Source organism: Anabrus simplex, chromosome 2 (assembly GCF_040414725.1).
Source record: "Anabrus simplex isolate iqAnaSimp1 chromosome 2, ASM4041472v1, whole genome shotgun sequence".
NCBI lineage: Eukaryota > Metazoa > Arthropoda > Insecta > Orthoptera > Tettigoniidae > Anabrus > Anabrus simplex.
The window spans coordinates 767,181,540-767,200,579 of NC_090266.1; positions in this window are offsets into that span (position 1 = coordinate 767,181,540).

A 19,040-nucleotide genomic window follows, 5' to 3' on the forward strand; every position below is an offset into this window, starting at 1 on the left:
CCTTTGAAGCAGTATATCTAGGCTCAGTAATAACATCAGAAAATAAAGTTGAGACAGATATTGTAAATCGTAATAAGGCTGCCAACAGATCCTACAGAGCACTCTGCCCTCTTCTGAGAAGTAAACATTTTAAAACTGACTCTCTACAAAACAATAATTAAACCAGTACTTATGTATGGGATTGAGGCATGGGAGTAGATAAAGTCAGGGATTCGGCGGCCGCCTCCGCCTCCGGCACCCAGGGGCTTCCTCTGCCTCCGCCTCCCGGGGGGCCTTCCCAGGGGACCGCTCCTCCTCCCGCGGGAAATTTGAATTGGTAAACAAAGCCACGTGCTTTTTGACAGCTATCATCGACAACAACGCATCGCTAACCTCAGTGCTGCCATATTGACGGGCCTAAACCTCAATGCTGCCAACTTAACCTCACTAGCGCGAGATTTGAATCGGTAAACAAAGCCACGTGCTTTTTTGACAGCCACGTACTTTTTGACAGCTATCATCGACAACAGCGCATCGCTAAAATCAGCACTACCATCTTGACGGGCCTAAACTTCAATGCTGCCAACGTAACCTTACTAGCGCGAGAATTGAATTGGTAAACAAATCCACGTGCTTTTTGACAACTGTCATCCGCCATCTTGCATCACAAACCTCAGTGCAGCACTCTTTAGCTACATACTGTACCAGGAAAAGTTGTGGGCAAAGGGCATGAGTAGGACCTCAGGGAGTGGAACTGGGTTTTGGAGCCGATACAGAGAAGGATAGTCTCGCAGAGCGAATAATAGATGGTAAATAATTTTTTTTCTTAAAACGATTTATTAATTTTTCACCCTGCGGTATGATTATTGACTCAAATTTTGCATAGAAATTAAATGTCGAAAATAATCTCCTTAAAAAAATGGCATAAATATCATTGGTTTCAAAGTCTTTCATATGGGGGAATTTCCACCTAAAGTCTTTTTAAACCTAAGCACACTTTTATAATGAGAAATTATCAAAGTTTTCAGTTCTCAGTTCGTCAATCTCGATATATAGCACACTTGAAAGCCTACAGTCTTTCTACTGAAATTAAATTTATCACTTTTGAGAAATTATGAAAATTGTTCACACGCGACACTGAAGTTTCACTGTTCAAAATAAATGAAAAGGTTTAGTCAGTTTGTTACTCACTTATGACAAGAACTGTTGCTACCAAATGTCGAAAGATGGACGTCTGGAATGTTCCATGTAGAATCAGGATTGGCGATGTTGACGTTCCCAATGAGGTGATGACAGCTGGAACTGGATCACGTTGAGTTGTAGCTTGTTCGGGTGATTTTCGCACACGAAAATTTACTTAGTGTGAGTAGTTTATCACTGACACTGTTGAACACTATTTATGGCGTATGAAGAATCACAGTCCTTTCTGTACGAAATGCTATTTACAGTCGTTATTGAAACGTTCATAATCACACAGTTCACATAAAAAAAAAAGAAAGTAAGTCGATAAGCACAGTCTTTGAACACAGTCTGAAGTTGCTAGGGATTATTTTCTGCTAATCCTGTTACTATAATGTTATATTAACACAGAAAAGTTCTCACTTTTTCACTCAAATTACTACTGTGAGTCTTATGTTGGTGTGACGTGAATATGAGTTCTGGTAATTCTAAGTATTAGGCTCAGTAAAAGTTCAATGTTACTTGAAGTTACCTAAGTCCACACGTAATGAAATAGTTAATATTTGTACTCCAATAAGTTCACTCGCGTTACAGTCTTAAATGTCTTTAGGATTATATTGTAATCGCAACGCGGTATACTAACTGCAGTGCGACGTCCTTTAATAATTCTATCGGTGATAGAATTTCGCGTTCCGGAGATACGACGGAAAGTACTTCTACCGTGACTGCGCGAACATACTGTACGCGGGCCGGTCTCTTCGCTATCTCACTCACACAGCTGTTTGCTTGTCCTTGTACTAGTTTGAGGGCTGTCTGGCCTTGACATATATAGATACCAGCGCAGGGAGGGGTGGCGGCTCTCTCGGCCTTGTGACCATGATTACGTAATTTCGTTGAGACTTTAAATTCTTATAACTCAACAACCGTTTGATGAATTAATTTGAAATTTACAGGGATTAACTTTTATGATGTTTGCTATAATTCAGCGTTTGTCCCGTTGAAATTGGTTAAGGCGTTAAAAAGCTGTTAAAAGAAAATTTCTTTCGAGAAATATCTCTAGGGGAGGTGAGCTTCAAGCGACAGGTGACGTCACTTGACTCCGCCTAGCGCACTCGTAGGGTCTGGCACATACTGGAACATTCTTTACATGGATGTTCGTACGTCGGTCGGATCTTTAATGCTGAAAATAACATTTCTTTCAATTAACATGGACCAGGACCTAGGCCTTCCTGGTACATCTTCCCCTTGGTTGGACGAAAAGAAAATACGCAGGATTTTCTTTTCCAGGCTTTACTCTTCCTGTGGTACATATTGTTTTAAATTGGCTGAGTTATAAATACCCTCGAAAGTGCCGTCCAGTTTTGCAATTTCATAAGCCCCGTTTCTCAATACAGTGCGGACACGGTAAGGACCTACGAATAGTGGACAGAACTTAGCGTAAATCCTTCTCTCAGGGTTGGAAGTAGCTGGTCTCCGTATTAAAATAAGGTCTCCAGGATTCAATGGTCTTCTGAACTTCCTATTACGTTGGCGTCGTTCTCTGAGGGCGGCTGCATGTCTTAACCTGGTCAGCGCGTCGTTAATCTTAACTTGCTGCGGCACAATAGCATTTGGTAGAGCTGGTAAAATTCTGTCCCAAGGTCGCTCTGGTTTTGACCCATGATGTAGGCTGAGAGGAATGTCATTAGTAGATTCATGCACAATAGAGTTCATAATTTTCTGCATTACTGGTAAGACCTCGATCCACTTCCAGTGATGTTCACTACAATAAATTCGACAGAATTTAGCGAGTTCTCTCATTATTCTTTCAGCAGGGTTAGCTTCCGGATGCCTAATAGAATTCATGATATGTCGAATGTTGAGTTCTTCCAAAGCCTGTTGGAATTCTACGGAAGTGAATTGCGTTCCGTGATCCGTCAGTAGGTATTCAGGCTTTCCCATCTCGGGGATGATGTTCTTTTTCAGCCTCCTTAAGATGTTACCGGCGTTAGCTTTCTGGATAGGCAATAGCATAGTATATTTGGAAAAGACATCCACAACTACAATGACATGTCTGTTCCCCCTGGTCGCCTTTGGCAAAGGGCCGTACAGATCGATTGCCATTATTTCTCCGGGCTTTTCCGGGATCAGCGGTTTGGGAAATTCCTTAAGGAGATAATTATTCGGCTTGATCCGCTGGCATAAATCACAGGACCGTAAAATTCTCCTAATGTCTCGCCTAAGATATTCCCATGTAAACCTTTCCTTAATAAGGTTGAGAACTTTATCCGTACCAGCATGACCTGAAATTGAGTGACAATGCCATATGATGGCCTTCCTGATTTTAACAGGTGCATAAATCCTGCATTGCGTCTTGGCTAAGTCAGTGTATTTCATAAGAATCCCATCTCGTAAACAGAAGTTTGAAGAGAGTCGTTGGAGACGTGGGAATTCATCATCATCGGCGGGAATCGAACCTGATAAAAATCGAATTAATTCCCTACAATTGGCGTCTCTTCGTTGCATCTGGACAAGGTAACGAAGTTTGCGAAGACATTCTTCGTCATCATCAGTCATGATGTTAACCTCGTGAATTTCAATAACTTCAGCAGGGTTGCGGCTGAGGGCATCTGCTAATGTATTCTTCCGGCCAGGCCTATGTATTACTGTGAGGTCAAACTGTTGAATAAAAAGAGCCCATCGGGAAACTCTCTCATTCGTCATGTCAGATGACAGTATGAATGTCAGAGCTTTATGGTCTGTGTAAATCGTGATGGGATAGCCGTAGATAATTTTCTTCCAATACTGGAGAGAAAAAACAACAGCCAGAGCTTCGAGTTCAGTTATAGTATAAGACTTTTCGTGAGGTCGTAGTTTTCTACTTAGAAACGAGATGAAAAGTCTATAATCGGGATCTTCAGGTCTCGCTTGATACAGCACTGCGCCTATTCCTACAGAGCTGGCATCACACTCTATGAAGAATGGAAGAGAAAAATCCGGATAAACTAGTTTAACAGAGTTTTTCAACATGTCCTTGGTGGCAAGGAAAGCTCGTTCACATTCTTCGGTCCACTTCCATCTATTATTCTTAAGTAGTAGTTGCTGAAGAGGAGCTACCGTCTCAGTGTAATCTGGACAGTGTTGAGAAAAGAACTGACAAAGTCCTAGGAACTGTCTCACGTTTCTAATGCGCTGAGGTCTAGGAAAGTCAATGATACTCTTAATCTTGGCAGGGTTGGGTTGAATTCCATCACCACTAATTACGTGTCCTAAGAATAATACTGATGTTTGAAAAAGTTGACTTTTCTGGGCATTTATCTTGAAATTCTTCTTCTCCAATTCCTGCAGGACCAGATTGACATCTCTTACATGCTCTTCGAAAGTTCTCGAGGCAATGAAAATGTCGTCAACATAAATCGTAGTTATGTCCTTTACATCATCTGATAAGTGTTTTTCCAAGGCTCTGATCAAAACAGCTCCCGAGTTCTTAATTCCAAAGGGCATTTTGTTGAAAACATAGGTCCTATTTTCAAATAAGAAGCCTGTGAATAGCCTACTTTCAGCATCCAATTTTATGTGATAGTATGAAGAAGTTCCGTCAAGGCAACTAAAGAAATTCATGCCGTGGAATCTTCTGATAATATCCTTAAGTAATGGAGGACGGTCATATTCTAAGGTCAGTCGGTCATTTAGGACCCTTGCGTCGAGGCAAATTCTGATACTGCCGTTAGGCTTACGTACTATGGCCAATGGATTCAAGTACTTAGTTACGCAAGGCGAAATTATCCCATCATCTGTCATTTTATGAATTAAGTTACGAACTTCTTCTCGATATTTCTCGGGTACGGGATATGGTTTCTTCTGATAAGGAGACAAGTTATTTACATCAAGATGATATTCGTAGTCAGCTATCTCTCCAGGCTTGTCATCGAATACACATGCAAATTTCTGTAAAACGTCATTTTTAGCCTCCTCCAATTTTAATTTAATTTCCGGGTCTTCAACCACACTGGCTATTGACATTATATAATCCGGACCTATAATGGAGTTCTCATTGAATAGGGACTCTGCGTCGTCCTCACTTTGGTCACCCTTTCTACTTTCTGCTACGGCTGGCGCAACCTCGCTTACAGCGGGCTTAATAATGTCACCACTGGCTTCTTCAAAACGGGCTCCCTTCTCTTGAACTTCCAGGTCACTTCGTCCTACCAGCTGTAGTTCTACGGAATTATTCTGTAATCTTACGAGGTTGGCATCATAGTCAATGGTTCCTTTGTATTTGATCATAAAATCTGATCCAAGTATTAAGTTGAAGTTAAGACGTGATACTACCAAAAATATGTGTTCGAACATCTGACTGTTAATTTCAAACTCTAAAAATGCCTGGGATTTGCATTTAACAATCTTATCAGGAACTATCCCTCTTACTTTAATCTGAGCTGCAGGTAATAACAAAACATTGTTCTGATCTTTCAGCGAGTCTACAAGCTTATCAGAAATTAAAGAAGCTTGCGCTCCAGAATCGATGAGCGTAATCACCTGAAGGTTGCCTGTGCGTACTGTTATGACAGGTAATGAACGTGTAATAATTGGCCTTAGTGTTTGTGCGTCTTCGAATAGTAATTCGGAATCGTCAATATGCCAGTAATTGATAACAGCAGTACAATAATTTGACGTTTCGACCTCATCGTGTTCGGTAGTCAATCTCCCCATTGCGAGATCGGTTTTTTTATAGCGCCTGTTGGGTCAGGATCAGGTGATCTTTGTTCTCTTGGTCCGAATTGACGTTGATATTCCAGGGATGTCGCTCCAGGTTCATCAGGATTACGGTTTCTCTCCCTGATGTATTCCCGTGTGTCCTTCCATCTACTTTCGAGTTCTCGCCGTCTGGCCTCACGATTTCCTTCAGGAGTGCTTTCGCGCTGTCTCCATGAATTCCTAGGTTGGTAAGGGTGTCTATCCTGATTCCTCTGACGTCTAAAATTCCGGAATCTGGTTGGGTTAGTAGGGCTTAATCTGCCTTCTTCACGTATCCTGGGTTCCTCTCTCTCCGGAGGTTTTATTTCCGCAGAATTCGTATTTATTTCTCGACTCCTGTTAGTTTTCGCACTAGATTGGGTATTAGCCGTATCTAACCTACGCAAAGTAGCGTCAAAATGCTCCAATGTTTTAATGTTGGCAGCGACTAGTATCTCTTGAACATGAGGCGGATATTGAAGTGTCAGGATCTGAATAAGTTCAATATCTGGCAAAGGTGGATCTAAAAACTGGAGTTTTTTTAATTGCATTAGACAGTAATCTGAATATCGGGAAGTATTGACTGAAGTATTGTATTTGCTAGAGTAGAGTTGCATCTTGACAAGGTGCTGTCTTTCTGAATCCCAAAAGCGTTTAAGAAGTGCCTGTTTAAAGTCATCATAGTTTTTAAAATTGCTCTTAAAAGCTATGAACCATGATAAGGCTCGTCCTTCTAGAAGTTTGGATACTACTCTAAGTTTCCTATCGTCCTCTACCCTATTCTCTTCCAGGTAATCGTCGACATTTAACAAACATTCTCGAGCAGTGTACTCATCACGTCCTGAAAATTTGACTGGTTTGTCATCTGGTACTTTAATAAGGGTAGTTGTATTGTGTATTTCCCTCGACGAACCAGGAATTGTGACGTCAGTTGTATGTTCTTTAAGTTTAATTTGATTCATTTCTTCGGACAAATTTTTAATTTTAGAATTAATTGAGGTGTCTAAACTTTTTATTTCATTTCTCAAGTCAGTTTTAATGACTTGTACGTCTTTACAGAAAGCAGCTATCTGGGTATGCGTGCTATCTAGCTGTCCTGTAATACGCTTGTCGAGTTCTCCTTGCGTGCTCTTAATTAATCCTTTCTCGCTTCGTAATTTACCCACGTCGCTCTTTAATGCATCTCGCAAGGTTTCCTGTACCTGAGCTAGCTTTACTTGAGTTTGTGAGATGTTACCATGGGATTCTTGAAATTCAGTCCGTAAATCTTTAAGTTCAGTGGAAAATGCTTGAACGGAAGGAAGAACATTTCTAAGATCTTTGTCTAAAGACTTGACGACCTCTGTCTTTATTTCTTCCTTAATAGACTCTAAATTTTCAACAAACTGATCCCGCATGTTTTTCAATGTAGCTTCAACTTGCGCACTAGAATCAGTAAGTTCCTTTTCGAGGCGAGTTCCAGCTTCACGGAATCGTTGCTCGATAAGGGCACTAGATTCAGTGAGTCTTTTATTAATGACTTTATCCGCTTCAGCAAACTTAGTGTCCAAGGTCCTGTCAATTTTAGAAGTTAAGTCTTCAACCTTACTATTTGACTCAGTTAACTGCGCTTGAAGTTGAGAATTAGAGTCAACTATCTGTGACTGTAGTGCGGTTATTTGTGTGTTCATTTGTTGTTGAAGTTGAGTATTTTGAGCCTGTAGTTGAGAATTAGACCCTACCATCTGCGTATTAATTCGATCAATCTTGGCATTCTGATCATTAATGCTAAGCCTGAGAGCTTCGATTGCTGCAAGTATGTTATCCATGTTTCCGGAATATTCGAATAAGTCAAATACAACAAATTCTTCGTGTTCGTAATGATTGCAGTCGGATCCTGTGCGCAAAATACAATGACTTGAATCGAACCCTGAATATTGCGATTATTACGGGCGCATCATCTATTATTATGGCACGGCTCCAAATCGAACCCTTGAAGTTGCGACGTCATTTATTATTATAGCACGGCTCCAAAATCGAGCCCTTGAAGTTGCGGCGCCATCTATTATTTTACTATCCTCTCTGTACCAGGAAAAGTTGTGGGCAAAGGGCATGAGTAGGACCTCAGGGAGTGGAACTGGGTTTTGGAGCCGATACAGAGAAGGATAGTCTCGCAGAGCGAATAATAGATGGTAAATAATTTTTTTTCTTAAAACGATTTATTAATTTTTCACCCTGCGGTATGATTACTGACTCAAATTTTGCATAGAAATTAAATGTCGAAAATAATCTCCTTAAAAAATGGCATAAATATCATTGGTTTCAAAGTCTTTCATATGGGGGAATTTCCACCTAAAGTCTTTTTAAACCTAAGCACACTTTTATAATGAGAAATTATCAAAGTTTTCAGTTCTCAGTTCGTCAATCTCGATATATAGCACACTTGAAAGCCTACAGTCTTTCTACTGAAATTAAATTTATCACTTTTGAGAAATTATGAAAATTGTTCACACGCGACACTGAAGTTTCACTGTTCAAAATAAATGAAAAGGTTTAGTCAGTTTGTTACTCACTTATGACAAGAACTGTTGCTACCAAATGTCGAAAGATGGGCGTCTGGAATGTTCCATGTAGAATCAGGATTGGCGATGTTGACGTTCCCAATGAGGTGATGACAGCTGGAACTGGATCACGTTGAGTTGTAGCTTGTTCGGGTGATTTTCGCACACGAAAATTTACTTAGTGTGAGTAGTTTATCACTGACACTGTTGAACACTATTTATGGCGTATGAAGAATCACAGTCCTTTCTGTACGAAATGCTATTTACAGTCGTTATTGAAACGTTCATAATCACACAGTTCACATAAAAAAAAGAAAGTAAGTCGATAAGCACAGTCTTTGAACACAGTCTGAAGTTGCTAGGGATTATTTTCTGCTAATCCTGTTACTATAATGTTATATTAACACAGAAAAGTTCTCACTTCTTCACTCAAATTACTACTGTGAGTCTTATGTTGGTGTGACGTGAATATGAGTTCTGGTAATTCTAAGTATTAGGCTCAGTAAAAGTTCAATGTTACTTGAAGTTACCTAAGTCCACACGTAATGAAATAGTTAATATTTGTACTCCAATAAGTTCACTCGCGTTACAGTCTTAAATGTCTTTAGGATTATATTGTAATCGCAACGCGGTATACTAACTGCAGTGCGACGTCCTTTAATAATTCTATCGGTGATAGAATTTCGCGTTCCGGAGATACGACGGAAAGTACTTCTACCGTGACTGCGCGAACATACTGTACGCGGGCCGGTCTCTTCGCTATCTCACTCACACAGCTGTTTGCTTGTCCTTGTACTAGTTTGCGGGCTGTCTGGCCTTGACATATATAGATACCAGCGCAGGGAGGGGTGGCGGCTCTCTCGGCCTTGTGACCATGATTACGTAATTTCGTTGAGACTTTAAATTCTTATAACTCAACAACCGTTTGATGAATTAATTTGAAATTTACAGGGATTAACTTTTATGATGTTTGCTATAATTCAGCGTTTGTCCCGTTGAAATTGGTTAAGGCGTTAAAAAGCTGTTAAAAGAAAATTTCTTTCGAGAAATATCTCTAGGGGAGGTGAGCTTCAAGCGACAGGTGACGTCACTTGACTCCGCCTAGCGCACTCGTAGGGTCTGGCACATACTGGAACATTCTTTACATGGATGTTCGTACGTCGGTCGGATCTTTAATGCTGAAAATAACATTTCTTTCAATTAACATGGACCAGGACCTAGGCCTTCCTGGTACAATACCTTTGAAATGTGGTGGCGGCAATTTGAAAAATTCCACATACTCTTGTTTGGGTACAAATACACGTGCTTTTTTGACAGCAGCCATCTTTAATCCACAGAGCACCGTGCTGCTATCTTGCAGGCAACTTTAAAAAAATTCCGTCAGCTGTCATTCCCCATCTTACATCGCAAATCTCAGTGCTGCACCCTTTAGGTACACACCTTTGAAACATGATGGCGGAAAAATGTACACAAATCTACAGCAGCCATCTCTCGACAATAACTGCACAAGATGGTGGCTATACATGACCCCTTAAGGGTGCTTACGGAAGATGGCTGCTATACATAGGTTCTTATGAGACTCCCTTGAGATGCTTGCGCAAGATGGCGGCTATACATGGCTCCTTATGAGACACCCTAGGGATGCTTGCGCAAGATGACGGATAAAAATGGTGTCTATACATAGCTCCTTACGAGCCGGCTTAAGAACGCTTGTACAATATGGCCGCTGCTCTTATGAAGAAAGCTAGCTTAGAGGCTAACGTGCCGTGCTAGTTCGATTCATTAAATTTGGGGCCTAAATGCAAAATGTTAAATATCTCGAAAACGGTGCATCGTAGAGCAAAACCGACAAAATTTTTCTGCCCAATACCGAGGTTCGCAGTATGAGGAAAATGATAGCATAAGAAAAACATAGTATAATGATGAGATCAACGGTTCGGTTCCTACTTAGGCCGTTTGGCATTTGCTCTGATTTAGCTTGTATTGAAGCAAGTTTTTGTAATATGATCAGGTCTAGCTATGGTAGAGAGTATAACGTGCCGTGCCGGTTCGATTCATTAAATTAGGGGCTTAAATGCAAAATGTTAAATATCTCGAAAACGGTACATCGTAGAGCAAAACGGACAAAATGCTTCCGCCTAATACGTAGGTTCGCAGTATCAGGAACATGATAGCATAAGAAAAACATAGTTTAATGATGAGATCAACGGTTCGGTTCCTACTTAGGCCCTTTGGCATTAACGGCTATCTAATTCTACAAGATGCCGGCTATACATAACTTCCTATGAGACAGATTAAGGGTGCTTGCACAAGATGGCTTGAGACACCCTAGAGATGCTTGCGCAAGATGACGGACACAAGATGGCGGCTATACATAGCTCCTTATGAGACGGCTTAAGAGCGCTCGTACAAAATGGCTGCTGCTCTTATGAGACCCCCTAGGGGTGCTTGCGCAAGATAGCAGCGGCAAGATAGTGACTATACATAGCTACTTATGAGACAGCCTAGGGGTGCTCGCACAAGATGGCGGCTACTCTTATGAAGAAAGCTAGCTTAGAGGCTACTGCGCAAGATGGCGGCTGCTGTTATGCATGCGGTGGAGGGCAATTTGAAATTCCATTTGCTTGCGGCCATCTTTAATCAACAGAGCACCGTGCTGCTATCTTTAGCTACTACCTTTGAAATGTGGTGGCGGCAATGTCTACGTAACAGCTGCTATCTTTAATTAACAGAGCACCGTGCTAACATCTTGAGCTACTACCTTAGGTACGTGGTAGCGGGTAATTTGAAAAATTCTACGTGCTTTTTTGACAGCGGCCATCTTTAATCAACACAGCATCAGGCTGCTATCTTTAGCTACTACCTTTGAAATGTGCTAGCAGCCAATTTGTGACAGCTCTCATCTTTAATCAACAGAGCATCGTGCTGCTATCTTTACAGCGCTAAATCTCATACTTTTGAAATGTGGTGGCGGGTAATTAAATAAAATTCTTCGTGCTTTTTTGACAGCTATCAGCGGTCACCTTTAAACAATAGCGGTTATACATAAGCTGTTAAGGCCTTTTCCTATGTCAAGGCATTGCTCTATCGAACAAGTTTAAACCTGCATCGCGAAGGCAAGAGTGTGCAGCGATACCATCATTGTGAATGTTTAGACTTACAGATCACAAAAGAAACATAACAAGACTAGAATTAAACGCTGTACTCGATACAACATGTGTTTAGAACATTGCATGATGTGTTGAGAACACCAAATAAGTGATCAAGACTAGAATAGAACACTGTACTCGATACAACATGTGTTTAGAACATGCCAGGGGATGCCTGAAGATCAGATTACAAAAGAAGTGATTGAAACATAATAAGACTAGAATCGAACACTGTACTCGATGTCGTTAACTTCAACATGTGATCAGACAATTGATTGATGTGTTCAGAACACAAAATAAGTGATCAAGACTAGAATCGAACACTGTACTCGATACAACATGTGTTTAGAACATGTTAGGGGTACCTTTGTTCTAAGAAGATCAGATTGAAACATAACAAGACTAGAATCGAACACTGTAATCGATGTTGTTAACTTCAACATATGATCAGAACATTGTTTGATGTGTTCAGAGGAAAAGTACAATTTCAATGATTTGCTTAGTGTAAAATCTAAAACACACTGTGCACATATCGCGTAGCTAACTCGCTCAGTAAACGACATTGCAAAACTAAAATTTCAATGATTTGCCTAGTGGAAAAATAAAAAAACTGTGCACATACTGTGTAGCCAACTCGCTCGGTAAACGATAGAGCAAAAGTACAACTTCAAATGATTTTCCTTCCATCATTCGTCTTGTGCGAAAATTAGTCGAACAATTTATCGCATAAACATGTAACATGAAATATCAGTCAATCTGTTGGCATGGGTTGCAAGCATGTAGCTTATGCGGGAAGTAAAATTAAACCGAACGCCAGTGCTATAAGAAATACTCTGCTTACATTTAAGTCCCTAGCTGTTGAAAAATGTTATTACATAAATATGTAACATGAAATATCGGTTCGGAAACATATTGTTTCAATCTGTTGAGATGGGTTACAAGCATGTAGCTTGTGCAGGCGAGGGCTACTATGCAAAATTCTGAGCCGAAAAATAATCGTGATAGGGAATGGAACCCAAGGGTTACGTCTTATCAAAAGGGCAAAAAAGGATTGAAGGACTCTTCCTCCTCCTTACCGCACATTCTTTGTAGGGCTAATGGGCTAAAGGGCTAATGGGAAAAAGGCCTAAAGGGCTAATGGACTAAAGGGCTAATTGTCAAAAGAGCTATAGGGCTAAAGGAGCAACAACCTCATCGATTGTTATCAGCAAGAACGCTTCTACTTTGTTAAGTGTAGCAAATTAATCTTTATTGGTAAATGGTTTTGTGTTCAGAACAAGGAATGGAACCTAGGGGTCACGTCTTATCAGAATTATCTAATAAAATACCCGAGGTGCAATGAGTTGCGTTTTTCTAACAGAAATCAGCATCTGCTTGATTGTTTTAGTGTTTGGAACTTAACTTTTTCAAGAAGGCAACAGTGAGTTTAGCGATGTTCTGTGGTTGGATTTTAAACTCCGCGCTACGACATGCATAAAGTAGCAGCCTTGAGGTTTAGCGCCGTAAAGATGGCAGCAGTGAGGTTAGCGATGTTCTGTTGTTGGATTTTAAATTGCGCGCTACGACATGCATAAGGTGGCAGCCTTGAGGTTTAGCGCCGTAAAGATGGCAGCAGTGAGGTTAGCGATGCTCTATTGTCCTTCAAAGTGAGGTTAGGGTCCGTCAAGATGACGTTCGTCAAACGAGCACGGTGCTTTGTTTACCAACAAGTGCACGTGGTCGTGACGGTCACGTGATCAATTCAAAGCTCTACGTCATTAAGAGCAGCATTAGGATTAGCTATGCTTAAAAATCTTGGGAACAGAGCAGCAGTAAGAATAGCTATGTTTAAAAGCGTGTACACATCACCTATTGATTTTGCATGCATCGAATCTCGTACTAAACTTCTCCCGCTAGATTGTGCCTCTATCTTAGCATAACCTATGTGCATGAACTTAAAGTACAAAGAATAGCCATGTTTCAAAGCGTGTACACATTACCTATTGATTTTGCATGAATCGACTATCGTACTGAACTTTTCCACTAGATAGTGCTAAAATCGTATAAGTGTGCTGCTATCTTAGCATAACCTATACGCACGAACTTAAAGCACAAAGAATAACGATGTTTAACAGCGTGTACGCATCACCTATCGATTTTCCCCGCGTCGACTATTTTGTCCGCTAGAGTGTACAACGATCGCAATTGTGTACTACTAACCTATGTGCATAAACTTAAAGCACAAATAATAGCTATGTTTAAAAGCGTGTACACACCACTTATCGATGATGCATGCATCGACTATTGTTCTAAACTTCTTGCGCTAGAGCATGTAGCAATCGCATATGTGTATTGCTAACTTATGTGCACGAACTTAAAGCACAAAAATAGCCGTGTTTAAAAGCGTGCTCACATCACCTATCGATGATGAATGCATAGATTATCGTACTAAACTTATTTCGCTAGATTGTGCGGAAATTGTATAAGTGTGCTGCTTATCATAACCTATACGGACGAACTTAAAGCACAAAGAATATCTATTTTAGAAAGCGTGTACACCTATCGATTTTGCATCCATCGATTATCGTACTAAACTTTTCCCGCTAGATTATGCTAAAATCGTATAAGTGTAGTGCTATCTTAGCATAACCTATACGCACGAACTTAAAGCATAAAGAATAGCGATGTTTAAAAATTTTGTGAACATAGCAGCAGTAAGAATAGCAATGTTTAAAAGCGTGTACGCATCACCGAACGATACTAAATGCATCGACTATGATACTAAACTTATTCTACCAGAATGTACAACGATCGCATGTGTGCACTGCTATCTTAGCATGAGTTATGTGAGCGAACTTAAAGCACAAAGAATAGCTGTTTAAAAATCTTGCGAACATAGCAGCAGTAAGAATAGCAAGGTTTAAAAGCGTGTACACATCACCTTTCAATAATGCATGTATCAACTATCGTACTAAACTTATTCCGCCAGAATGTACAACGTTCACATGCGTTTGTGCTGCTATTTTAGCATGACCTATGGCCACGAACTTAAAGCACAAAGAATAGCGACATTTAAAAATCTTGCGAACATAGCAGCAGTAAGAATAGCAAGGTTTAAAAGTGTGTACACATCACCTATCGATGATGTATGCATCCTCTAATAGAGCGTGCGACCATTGCTTATACGTGTGCCGCTATCTTAACATAACGAATTGCACGAACTCAAAGCATAAAGAATAAGTATGTGTAAAATACCTTGTGAACATAGCAGAGTGTCAACTACGTAGGTGTGGACATTGAACTTCACATGCTGACGTAGCATACCACGTGACCTTGACGTCACGACCACGTGCACTTGTTAGTAAACAAAGCCACGTGCTTTTTTGACAGCTGTCATCTTGACGGACCCTAACCTCACTTTGAAGGACAATAGAGCATCGCTAACCTCACTGCTGCCATCTTTACGGTGCTAAACTTCAAGGCTGCCACCCTATGCATGTCGTAGCGCGGAATTTAAAATCCAACAACGGAAAATCGCTAACCTCACTGCTGCCATCTTTACGGCGCTAATCCTCAATCTTGCTACCTTATGCATGTCGTAGCGCGGAATTTAAAATCCAACAACAGAACATCGCTAACCTCACTGCTGCCTTCTTGAAAAGTTCAGTGTTCCAAACACTAAAACAATCAAGCAGATACTGATTTCTGTTAGAATAACGCAACTCATTGCACCTCGGGGAATTTATTTGATAATTCTGATAAGACGTGACCCCTAGGTTCCATTCCTTGTTCTGAACACAAAACCATTTACCAATAAAAATTAATTGGTACACTTAACAAAGTAGAAGCATTCTTGCTGATAACAATCGATGAGGTTGTTGCTCCTTTAGCCCTTTAGCCCTTTAGCTCTTTTGACCATTAGCCCTTTTGCCCATTAGTCCTTTAGCCCATTAGCCCTACAAGGAATGTGCGGTAAGGAGGAGGAAGAGTCCTTTCATCCTTTTTTGCCCTTCTGATAAGGCGTAACCCTTGGGTTCCATTCCCTATCACGATTATTTTTCGGCTCAGAATTTTGCATAGTAGCCCTCGCCTGCACAAGCTACATGCTTGTAACCCAACTCAACAGATTGAAACAATATGTTTCCGAACCGATATTTCATGTTACATATTTATGTAATAACTTGTTCAACAGCTAGGGACTTAAATGTAAACACAGTATTTCTTATAGCACTAGCGTTCTGTTTAATTTTACTTCCCGCATAAGCTACATGCTTGTAACCCATGCCAACAGATTGGCTGATATTTTATGTTACATGTTTATGCGATAACTTGTTCGACTGATTTTCGCACAAGACGAATGATGGAAGGTAAATCATTTGAAGTTGTACTTTTTGTAAGCTGTGGTGGGACAGCGAACTGGAACTGGAACTGCAACTGAACGCTCTGCTACCAAATGTAACCACTGAGGGACAAGTACAGTTACACATAATAATAATAATAATAATAATAATAATAATAATAATAATAATAATAATAATAATAATAATAATAATAATAACACGAAATAATAATAATAATTATATAAGAATAGTAATAATTAAGTACTTAATAATATGAGTAAGGAAATAGTAGAATGACGCAGTGGCAGAGTATTCATATCAGAACATAGAAGCGTGACGAGTATCTTTCAATACACAATGTTAAAGCAAATACAGCGAACACTTACAGGCCTAAAAATGACAACTAAGACAGGATAGTGGAAGGTGCTTGGAACCCTACGAGGTTTATGGAAACGTATAACGTTATGGGGAGAAAAGACTTACATGAAACACCCTCTAGCTCAATTTAGCAAAAATAACAAATAACAAAAATTACAAGTGACTAAGTTACACAACAGAGCTGCAGAAAAAACTTTACACATTTGACTAAGGGAATAATTACCAAACCAAAACACAAATGAAAGGATAGTAGATTAAAAGACAGGAGAAAGACTTTAAATTACGAGAGCGAGAATCTAGGGCGAACTCAGACACATTGAATATTAAAACTTCGAAAATTACATTATGCAAGAAAATGCCGAAACGCAAAGGAATTAAATTAAATTAAATCAGAAAACATATATAATAACATGAAAATAGCACTGAAATAACACTTACCTCGGAAAGGAAGAAGTTCCCGAGGGTAGCCCTCGAGCGCGAACGCTCGCTAGGGCGGTCGGATGGAAAATGACGCCGAGCATAAGCATCATTTTTCCAAAGCCGGCAAGAATACTGGATATGGCCCGATTACAATCAGCCAATAAGAAACAATTTCCGCTAGATTCTCGTTCGCCAATGCGTTCGCATGACCATATCTGGTCATTTCCTTGCTACTGACGCTAGATAAATCACATCACTGATTACAAAATCCATAACCGCGCGTGCGGTATAGGCTGTTTCAAATTAAAGCACCGTTACATTTTTAAATGTTACCAAATTATACAGATCACTTTATCACTCTTGCAATGTTAACAAACCAATCTTGAGGTTTTCTTAAATTACATTTTACTAGTTACACAATTTCTAAATCAAAATGCTTCTTGCATCTCGCAATGTCCATACAGTTCAACATTTCTTGCCTATTGCCTAGAAGAAAAACTATTACACACATATTTAAATTAATATTTCTTGCAATTACATAAAATAATTCCAGTAGAGTCCAGAGTTCCAACCAAAAATGAAATCCTTGAGACATGTTAAATTAAAAACTTTTACATTTCCAAACTCTAACTTCTTGCAACACATAACATTCAGTTCCAGTTCGCTGCCCCACCACAGCTTACACTTTTGCTCTATCGTTTACCGAGCGAGTTGGCTACACAGTATGTGCACAGTGTGTTTTTTATTTTTACACTAGGCAAATCATTGAAGTTGTAGTTTTGTGATGTCGTTTACTGAGCGAGTTAGCTACTCGATATGTACACAGTGTGTTTTAGATTTTACACTAAGCAAATCATTGAAATTGTACTTTTGCTCTGAACACATCAAACAATGTTCTGATCATATGTTGAAGTTAACAACATCGATTACAGTGTTCGATTCTAGTCTTGTTATGTTTCAATCTGATCTTCTTAGAACAAAGGTACCCCTAACATGTTCTAAACACATGTTGTATCGAGTACAGTGTTCGATTCTAGTCTTGATCACTTATTTTGTGTTCTGAACACATCAATCAATTGTCTGATCACATGCTGAAGTTAACGACATCGAGTACAGTGTTCGATTCTAGTCTTATTACGTTTCAATCACTTCTTTTGTAATCTGATCTTCAGGGATCCCCTGGCATGTTCTAAACACATGTTGTATCGAGTACAGTGTTCTATTCTAGTCTTGATCAATTATTTAGTGTCCTCAACACATCATGCAATGTTCTAAACACATGTTGTATCGAGTACAGCGTTTAATTCTAGTCTTGTTATGTTTCTTTTGTGATATGCAAGTCTAATCATGCACGATGATGGTATTGCTGCACACTCTTGCCTTCGCGATGCAGGTTTAAACTTGTTCGATAGAGCAATGCCTTGACATAGGAAAAGGCCTTAACAGCTTATGTATAACCGCTATTGTTTAAAGATGACCGCTGATAGCTGTCAAGAAAACACGAAGAATTTCATTCAATTACCCGCCACCACATTTCAAAAGTATGAGATTTAGCGCTGTAAAGATAGCAGCACGATGCTCTGTTGATTAAAGATGAGAGCTGTCACAAATTGGCTGCTAGCACATTTCAAAGGTAGTAGCTAAAGATAGCAGCCTGATGCTGTGTTGATTAAAGATGGCCGCTGTCAAAAAAGCACGTAGAATTTTTCAAATTACCCGCTACCACGTACCTAAGGTAGTAGCTCAAGATGGTAGCACGGTGCTCTGTTAATTAAAGATAGCAGCTGTTACGTAGACATTGCCGCCACCACATTTCAAAGGTAGTAGCTAAAGATAGCAGCACGGTGCTCTGTTGATTAAAGATGGCCGCAAGCAAATGGAATTTCAAATTGCCCTCCACCGCATGCATAACAGCAGCCGCCATCTTGCGCAGTAGCCTCTAAGCTAGCTTTCTTCATAAGAGTAGCCGCCATCTTGTGCGAGCACCCCTAGGCTGTCTCATAAGTAGCTATGTATAGTCACTATCTTGCCGCTGCTATCTTGCGCAAGCACCCCTAGGGGGTCTCATAAGAGCAGCAGCCATCTTGTACAAGCGCTCTTAAGCCGTCTCATAAGGAGCTATGTATAGCCGCCATCTTGTGTCCGTCATCTTGCGCAAGCATCTCTAGGGCGTCTCAAGCCATCTTGTGCAAGCACCCTTAATCTGTCTCATAGGAAGTTATGTATAGACGGCATCTTGTAGAATTAGATAGCCGTTAATGCCAAAGGGCCTAAGTAGGAACCGAACCGTTGATCTCGTCATTAAACTATGTTTTTCTTATGCTATCATGTTTCTGATACTGCGAACCTACGTAATAGGC